The following is a 9,282-nucleotide window of genomic DNA, read 5'->3' as shown; positions in this document are numbered from 1 at the left end:
TCGAGTGGCATTCTGCGAAAATTTCTAAGTTCACTCGTCGAAGTCCAAAGCACAACTGAACTAGGAACTGTATAAGTCGGTCGAAGGCGCGACTTTGTTGTCGTCATTCGAAGCCGACTATCCCCACTTTGAATTTAAGTCTCAAACCAAATAAACTGTTGTATATTTGAATTAACTGTTCGTTAATGCTCGCACGAATGGCATCCGCGAAATTTTCTAAGTTCCCTCGTCGAAATACAAAGCACAACTGAACTAGGAACTGTAAAGGTCCGTCGAAGGCGCGACTTTGTTGTCGTCATTCGTAGCCGACTATCCCCACTTTGAATTTAAGTCTCAAATCAAATAAACTGTTGTATATTTGAATTAACTGTTCGTTAATGCTCGCACGAATGGCATCCGCGAAATTTTCTAAGTTCTCTCGTCGAAATACAAAGCATAACTGAACTAGGAACAGTAAAGGTCCGTCGAAGGCGCGACTTTGTTGTCGTCATTCGAAGCCGACTATCCCCACTTTGAAATTAAGTCTCAAATCAAATGAATTGTTGTATATTTGAATTAACTGTTCGTTAATCCTCGCAGGAATGGTATCCACGAAATTTTCTAAGTTCCCTCGTCGAAATACAAAGCACAACTGAACTAGGAACTGTAAAGGTCCGTCGAAGGCGCGACTTTGTTGTCGTCATTCGAAGCCGACTATCCCCACTTTGAAATTAAGTCTCAAATCAAATGAATTGTTGTATATTTGAATTAACTGTTCGTTAATCCTCGCAGGAATGGTATCCGCGAAATTTTCTAAGTTCCCTCGTCGAAATACAAAGCACAACTGAACTAGGAACTGTAAAGGTCCGTCAAAGACGCGACTTTGTTGTCCTCATTCGAAGCCGACTATCCCCACTTCGCATTTAAGCCTAAAATCAATAATCTTTTGTATATTCGTATTAACTGTTCGTTAATACTCGCTCCTATGGCATCCTATGGAAATTTCTAAGTCCCCCCATGGAGAAGGACTGTCAAGGTCCTCCGAAAGTCGACAGTGGAAGTCCGAAACAAAAGAAACAGTATAGAAATACGAAAATATGAGTTATAGAACATTCTACTTGCGTAAAATCTTCGTTGAGATTGAGATTTGAATGGTGGAAATTCGTGGCATGACTGGACCCACTGCCAAGGGTGGTCGCCTTATATTCCCCCCAAATGGCACAGTATCCCCACCACTCCGTTTCATTCTACAAAGATAGAAATCGTATAGATCATTGGATGAATGAGTAATCGATTAATATGCTTCTATTACCTCTTCTCTCTTACTTGCGGAGCGTGCGTACCGCGAGGATTGAGATTTGAATGGTGGAAATTCGCGGGATGACTGGACCCACTGCCAAGGGGGGTCGTCTTATATTCCCCCCAAATGGCACAGTATCCCCACCACTCCGTTTCATTCTACGAAGATAGAAATCGTATAGATCATTGAATGACTGAGTAATCGATTAATATGCTTCTATTACCTCTTCTCTCTTACTTGCGGAGCGTGCATACCGCGAGGATTGAGATTTGAATGGTGGAAATTCGCGGGATGACTGGACCCACTGCCAAGGGGGGTCGCCTTATATTCCCCCCAAATGGCACAGTATCCCCACCACTCCGTTTTATTCTACAAAGATAGAAATCGTATAGATCATTGAATGAATGAGTAATCGATTAATGTTCTTACATTAACTCTTCTCTCTTACTTGCGGAGCATGCGTACCGCGAGGATTGAGATTCGAGTGGTGGAAATTGGTGGCATGACTGGACTAATTGCCAAGGGCGGTCGCCTTATATTTCCTCCAAGTGGCACAGTATCCCCACCACTCCGTTTCATTCTACAAAGATAGAAATCGTATAGATCATTGAATGAATGAGTGATCGATTAATGTTCTTACATTAACTCTTCTCTCTTACTTGCGGAGCGTGTGTACCGCGAGGATTGAGATTTGAATGGTGGAAATTCGCGGGATGACTGGACCCACTGCCAAGGGCGGTCGCCTTATATTCCCCCAAATGGCACAGTATCCCCACCACTCCGTTTCATTCTACAAAGATAGAAATCGTATAGATCATTGAATGAATGAGTGATCGATTAATGTTCTTACATTAACTCTTCTCTCTTACTTGCGGAGCATGCGTACTGCGAGGATTGAGATTCGAGTGGTGGAAATTGGTGGCATGACTGGACCCATTGCCAAGGGCGGTCGCCTTATATTTCCCCCAAGTGGCACAGTATCCCCACCACTCCGTTTCATTCTACGAAGATAGAAATCGTATAGATCATTGAATGACTGAGTAATCGATTAATATGCTTCTATTACCTCTTCTCTCTTACTTGCGGAGCGTGCATACCGCGAGGATTGAGATTCGAGTGGTGGAAATTGGTGGCATGACTGGACTAATTGCCAAGGGCGGTCGCCTTATATTTCCCCCAAGTGGCACAGTATCCCCACCACTCCGTTTCATTCTACAAAGATAGAAATCGTATAGATTATTGAATGAATGAGTAATCGATTAATATGCTTCTATTACCTCTTCTCTTTTACTTGCGGAGCATGCGTATCGCGAGGATTGAGATGTGAGTGTTAGAAATTCGTGGCATGACCGGTCCCACTGTCAAAGGCGGCCGACTTATATTTCCCCCAAGTGGCACGGTATCCCCACCACTCCGTTTCATTCTAGAATGATAGAAATCGTATAATTTGTTGAATGAACGAGTGATCGATTAATGTACTTACATTATTCTTCTCTCTTACTTGCGGAGCGTGTGTCTGCGAGTATTCAGATGTGCACTTGTCTGCGTACAGAAGGAAACTAACAAAATAATAATGAAAGTAAATAAAAGTCGTGTATGTTATGTTACACGAAATCAATGATGCTGTGACGAAAATTTGCCAAATATTAAAATATTAAATTGAAATTTTTTTGTTTCTCGTATGATACGGTCTTTGTGTTGTTAAACGAATCTATTATTGTTTATATATTAGTTTTTTGTAATGATTGTACATGAAAATTGTTTAAACAATTGTAAAATTATAGAAAATATTAATTTCTGAGCTTTCGCCTTTAGAAAGATAGATTCTCATCGGATATTCACTCATCGGAATATAAAAAAGAAACTAATTCGAAATTCTTAAGTAGCTACATAGGAAATGTGTACCAAGAAATGAAAAAGTATGTGTTTGTGCTTACCTTTGCATCAAAAGGACGAATTTTTTTAAGAAATAACGAATGAAGCGTACTGATTTACACAGGTCAGTATTTTTACAGATTGTAGCCAATGTTTTTATACTCGATTCCATGGATTTGTGTCAATGTGTGCAGCATCTGTGTGACAACACGAGCGAGAGTATTTTTGTTCGCAAATTTTGCGATGAAAAAGAGATATTTTTGCAAAATATGATATTGGTCAATATCCTAACGCTTTTCAAAATTTATATAGATCAAAAATGTTCGAAAATCTAGACTAAATCTCTGTTTTTTCTTACCTTATTCCGATCAATTTCTTCTTCCTTGCAGCTTCTTCTTCTTTCAAAGCCATTAGAACTTCTGCCTACCAACGAGTACATAATAAATACTTGCGAATATAAATTATTTAATAATTTATATTTATAGGACAATCTATAGACAAATATAATTAAATATCTTTCCGAACATTTACAAGAAATATTAATCATAGAAAGTTAAATTCATTGATTATTCGATTTATTACCTAGTACGTTTCTTGACTCCCGAAGTAGGAGAGAGAAGAAGCATAGGTTGGTACATTACGCGGGAATCTACGCATTTGGCGGGAATTTTACGAGTTAATAGAAAACGTGAAGATGTTTCATAACCATTCTCAATGATCTTTTTGCGATTGAATATTATATTCTGTGCTATTTTTTCAATAAAATATTAAGAAAAATTAATATATTTATTAGTGCGTTTTATTTCTAAAATGACGCAGATATACGTGCTGCTTCTAGCTTCACTAACTAGTTCACGGTGTAAATGACGCCATTGCTGCTTCAGTTCGTACCAAGCAAATACGTCGCCCCGTCGTTTTCGTTAATTACAGGTAGTTAGCAAATTTTTCCGACGTACACCTGATTATTATACACCAATCGATAGTTAAACACGTGATTTTAAAGAGGCCGTGTTCGCGAGTCGAGATATTATGGCGTTTAAAAGATATTCGCGAAAATAAAATCGGCCTTTCGTTGATCCCCCGGGAACTATTGCCTCGTACTTTTTTTTTTCAATTTTCTAGCTTGATTTTCACAATATCGATACTTCTCCTGCTTTTTAACAATGTTCTGATCAATAATTTTTCGTTTATAATTATGATTGATCGATATTTTGTTTCATATTCGATTTTCTTATATATATCCATACAAACGTACATGCATGTATGAATTTTTTTATGCATTATATATACACATACACTTTTCTATCTTCTCCTTTTTTCACACACACACAAACACTTTTAATTTTATCTTGTATTAATATAAGATTTCACATTTTTCAGATTTTCAAGAATTTCACGAGATAGAATAGAATCAGTGGTAGTACTTCGTCTTCCAGAATTAAGAAGATGTTCGTCGTTCGAAGGATTAAGAGCTACTACCGGTAAGTGAACTTCTTTCTTTGTTTCCTGAGCAAATGTGAAAAATAAAAAAAACAATCTGTGTATGTATACAAACGACCGACGCTAGGACTGTCGATGTGTTTATGCGTGTTTATATACGTATACATAAACATATGTACAGATACGAATTTTACGAATGTGTCGGTGCGTTGGGCCAAGCTCGACGTTTATTTGCATGTGTGTACTGTCTGTGTATAAAAATACTGTGTGTTTCTTTCTTTTTTTTTGTCATCTGCTTTCGCTTCGAATATAAGTACTTTCTAAGAAATAATATAGATAGTGCTGTCCAAAAATAATGCGTATTGTCGTGGTTTAATTCTCGTCACCTATATAATATTATTCAATTAATATCTCAATATATTAGTTCTCTTTGTACTTCTTTACATATGTATCATGCTTTTTCGTTCCTTTCTTTTCGATAATCGCGCTTTCTCGATTATATACAATTATTATGGATACATTTATTACTTTGATCGTAATTATTCGATATGTGTAAATAGAAATTCGAAGAAGTATTATTTTTTTCATATACCTACCAGTAAATATGACTCATATATATATATATATATATATATATATATATATATATATATATATACGCGTCAAATCATCGAATTATTTTGATTTCATATTTCTCATTATTTCGCGCGTAATATATAAAGCATAGATATAATATATAGGTACTTGTGATACAAGTGCGTATTTATTTAATTGTTTCATATCTTAAGAAAATATAATTATTTCATTAAAAAATTATTGTCTATGTTTAGAATTCGAATTAATTACATTTGCCATTCATATCGTATTATCTATGTAGTTATATTATATTTTTTTATTATTTTTAATTGAAAAATATAATATTTGATTTGACTCGTGTGTACCTGTAATGACGTCATTACGTCGAAATACGAAGTTTACCTCCTTCGTTCTCAGTGGTCTCGTCGCCATCATGGCGTAGTGACAAGTGTACGCTGTGTTTCGTCGCTCCGGATAATTACAGGTAATTAATACATTTTTTCTAAAGTACACCCTCTTCCTATATATCAATCGATAGCCAAACGCGAGATTTCCATGAGGCCGCATTCCTAAGTCTGGGCATCATCGCGTTTAAAAGATATTCGCGAAAATAAAATCAGCCTCTTGGAGATCCCCTGGAGAGTTTTTACGTCGCACATTTTCTTCAATTTTCCTGTTTTATTTTCACAATATTGATACTTCTCTCGTTTTTTAATGATTCCCTTATTAATAATTTTGCATTAATAGTTGCGATCGATTGATATTTTGTATTAATTTCGATTTTCATATACAATCGTACATACACACACACACTCGTAGTATACAATCATATATATATACACACACATACACACACATATACATATAGTAACAATCAACTATGGATATTATAATATACATATATAGGTATACGTATATATAAGTACACACACACACACAACCATCTCCGGTTATTCCCTACACATATATGTATACACTTTTATTCTTGTCCTATAGTAATATGATTTTTATTTTTCAGATTTTGAAGAATTTCCCGAGCTACAATACAGCTTCGAATGTACCAGTTCATACGTCTCTTCGATTATACAAGTAAGTTTATCTTATTTGTTATACATTCAGATATAATTATTATTCTTATTTATTAATATGTATAGTGAGGCTTAATAGAAATAGATAGGTAACATACGGCATAGAGGTCACATTACATTGTGTATTTTCGAGAAATTTTTCGACCGATATCAAAACAAAAACAATCGAGCGTTCGAACTCTCTCAAAGCCAGAAGAGAGATCTTTATTCCTATATAACATTTGGACGAATACAGACGAAAGGACTGATTAATTTCGTTTTAATATCGCATTTTATTACAAAACTCTTTTATTTTAACTTTATAACGATTACTTTAATATTAATAAACAGAAATTTTATTTTTTCAAGGATGGTATAGGAATTCGTATACTTTTTAGGTTATTCGTCATCTAATTTACTCTTACAGCTGTCATTTTATTTTAGAATTATTACATATTACGATAGAATTTATTATATTTTTATTAACAATTGGGTCTCCATATGCAGTTACCTCCAAGTGGTGAGACCTGGGCAATCGATATTGTTTGAGTTTGTATCTTAAAATACAAAGCAAGCAATATCGAGCAAATGGCTGCATACTTTGGTACATTTCAAAAATACTTAGCTTTTAATAATTGAAATTTTCATAATATATTACATTCTATTTATAAGATATTTATTATGATTTTTAGATAATATATTTTCTAATGTGTTGCCTTCAGAAATAATTTACAGGAAATGTTTTATTCTTTTTTGTTCTATAATCTGTTTGTCTGTTTCAGCTTTTTAATTCTTATAAAGTATTAGAGTCAGTGTTTGTTTTCGTTCTTGCTATTTATTTCTATATTTAAATTAGTTGATTAAATAAAGTTATATTTAAAATAAATTCGCGAAGTAGAATCAGTGTTAGTGTATATTTTTCATTATCTTAGAGAAGGATGCTCATCGTGCAAAGGATCAACGAAAACTCCAGTAAGTAAATTTCTTTTTTGAACATTTTCTTAATAATGTTAAAAATCTTTTATTATAATAATGATATTAATAACCTTGTCTTTTTTTTTCTATTTCAGATCATCATTACAATCTTGAGCTTGGCCATGGATGTGTTTATTTAAAGTAGTTTACATTTTGCAATTTAAATTTTAGTAACATGTGTTTTAGTATATGTTAAATTAATTGATAACAAAGCAGTCAGTTATACAGTCAGAGTTTATTCGTATAAAGTATTAATTTTTTTTTAAACAGTCACACTGACTGTTTGCGTATTAGAGTCAGTGCATCATTGAAGATGATCGAGAAATTAATTAACGCTTCTCCTATGGAATAATATTGGTAAGTTAATTTATACATTTGATATCTAATAATTTCATAGTTATTTTATTGCATTAAATTCTATAAAAATTTGTTTACAAACTCTTTACAGATAACCATTATGATCGTGCCTTACCAGTTTACAACGAGATTGAGTTACTTCATTTTCAACTTACTTTGATATCAACTTATTTCATTTTCAACTTCCTATGGATCATCCTCCTTCAATTTGGAGTCACATTAGGAGTGTTTTAGAGCCATCGCAGAACTTCTTAAGTAGTGAGTGAAAAATTTTAAGTCCCTCCAGTGCCCATCATGCTGAGGACGAAAGGTCCATATCGGCACGGGTTACTGGTTGTATTTTTTGAAATAAATTATTGACGAGCACGACCGTGAGTAATTCCTCTTTTGGATTTACTCGCGAGTGGTACATTTTTCATTGTTTATGTGTTTTCATTACTTATATCTATTTTGCATGCTTATTTTTATTAGCTTAGGATAGGGTCTTCTTGTTTCATCGGTTCCATTAATTAATAGTGCAATTAATAAGCACTTTTTTGTTCGTGATGTTAATGTTGAAATCGGGTATTCATTTATCCGATTTCGTCAGAGAAGCATGTGATGTGGTCTACGTCAAATGCATTGTTTCGTAATTTACATAATTGCGATTTACTTCGATATATCGATATAGATGTAGTAAAAAAATGAACAAGAAGACAATCGCGACGGATAGATTCTGAAAAACAAGCGGTAGATCATGATCTTGTTCTTTTATTAGAATAATCGCTTGTTAAAAGGAATCGTCCGAGGTATTTTGATTATTGTTACATGAAGATTAATGAAATATTCAATCTATTTTGTTCATAAAAAAAAGTCTCAATAGAGTCATTGTTTTTGAAAGAAAAAAGTCGAGTAGAGTCATTGCTAATAGAAAACAAAGAGACTTGTAGAGTCATAGTCCGTAGGCCCTAGAATAAGTTAATCATTTTTTAGATTAGGATTTTCAGCTTCTAACAAACTAATTCCCGTTTCTCCCCCCCATGCTTTCTGCGTTCTCATCTATGCGTGTGCCCAGGTGTTACTCGTATGGGTGAGAAACTGTTAGTATGGGTTTAGTTTTAAGTTCTCCCATATTGGCGACTGTCACAGCGTTAGTGATTGCGCACGTTGTACCTTGCATCTGTGTGTTCGTGCTAGGTGGTGCATTGTACATCGTTTCGCGATTATTTAGAAATAAATATAAATAAAATAATTATACTAATAGATTATTATTTAAAATACTATATTAATCTATTATTATTCATATCGTTTTGCATAGTAGAGTTAGCACATATTGTATGGAAATATTCGTATATTACTAGTATGCTTGTATATACTAGTATATACTAGTATTTTTTGCTTTAGTCATTTACGCAATAATCATTAGCCTTGACAGTCGATTACAGCAATTGGTACGTACTCCTAATATATTAGAAAAAATACGCGTTTGAGCTAGGGTGTCGGAGGTGCCCCGGGGCATACTCTCTAGTGTAGGCTTTTGCACCCTGGCGGTATGTGAGAGAATCGTGGAGTGTATGTGTTGGAACGAATGTCTTGCTATTTTTTAAATATAGGTTATAGGCAGGCAGGTAGCATATCTTTTTCTGTGTGACTGTGTATTTAATTTTAAGTAGGTAGGACCGGATACAATGCGTTTTAATTTCCACTCAGGAGTGGAATGTTCCGTATCCGGAT

General features: G+C 34.4%; 2 long non-coding RNA genes across 2 annotated transcripts; both read right to left on the bottom strand.

Moving 5' to 3' along the window:
• Positions 1 to 1,539: 1,539 nt before the first annotated feature.
• LOC127069848 (uncharacterized) lies at positions 1,540 to 2,692 on the bottom strand. The gene is made up of 3 exons (XR_007783759.1): positions 2,557 to 2,692; positions 2,149 to 2,280; positions 1,540 to 1,648 (listed from the first exon to the last, which is right to left on the bottom strand). It is a non-coding gene; the product is annotated as an uncharacterized LOC127069848 (long non-coding RNA).
• Positions 2,693 to 2,762: 70 nt separating this feature from the next.
• On the bottom strand, positions 2,763 to 3,551 carry LOC127069849 (uncharacterized). The gene is made up of 3 exons (XR_007783760.1): positions 3,513 to 3,551; positions 3,217 to 3,351; positions 2,763 to 2,838 (listed from the first exon to the last, which is right to left on the bottom strand). It is a non-coding gene; the product is annotated as an uncharacterized LOC127069849 (long non-coding RNA).
• Positions 3,552 to 9,282: the final 5,731 nt, after the last annotated feature.

This window comes from Vespula vulgaris, chromosome 16 (assembly GCF_905475345.1).
Source record: "Vespula vulgaris chromosome 16, iyVesVulg1.1, whole genome shotgun sequence".
NCBI classification, from domain to species: domain Eukaryota; kingdom Metazoa; phylum Arthropoda; class Insecta; order Hymenoptera; family Vespidae; genus Vespula; species Vespula vulgaris.
This window is presented reverse-complemented; position numbering and strand designations above follow the sequence as displayed.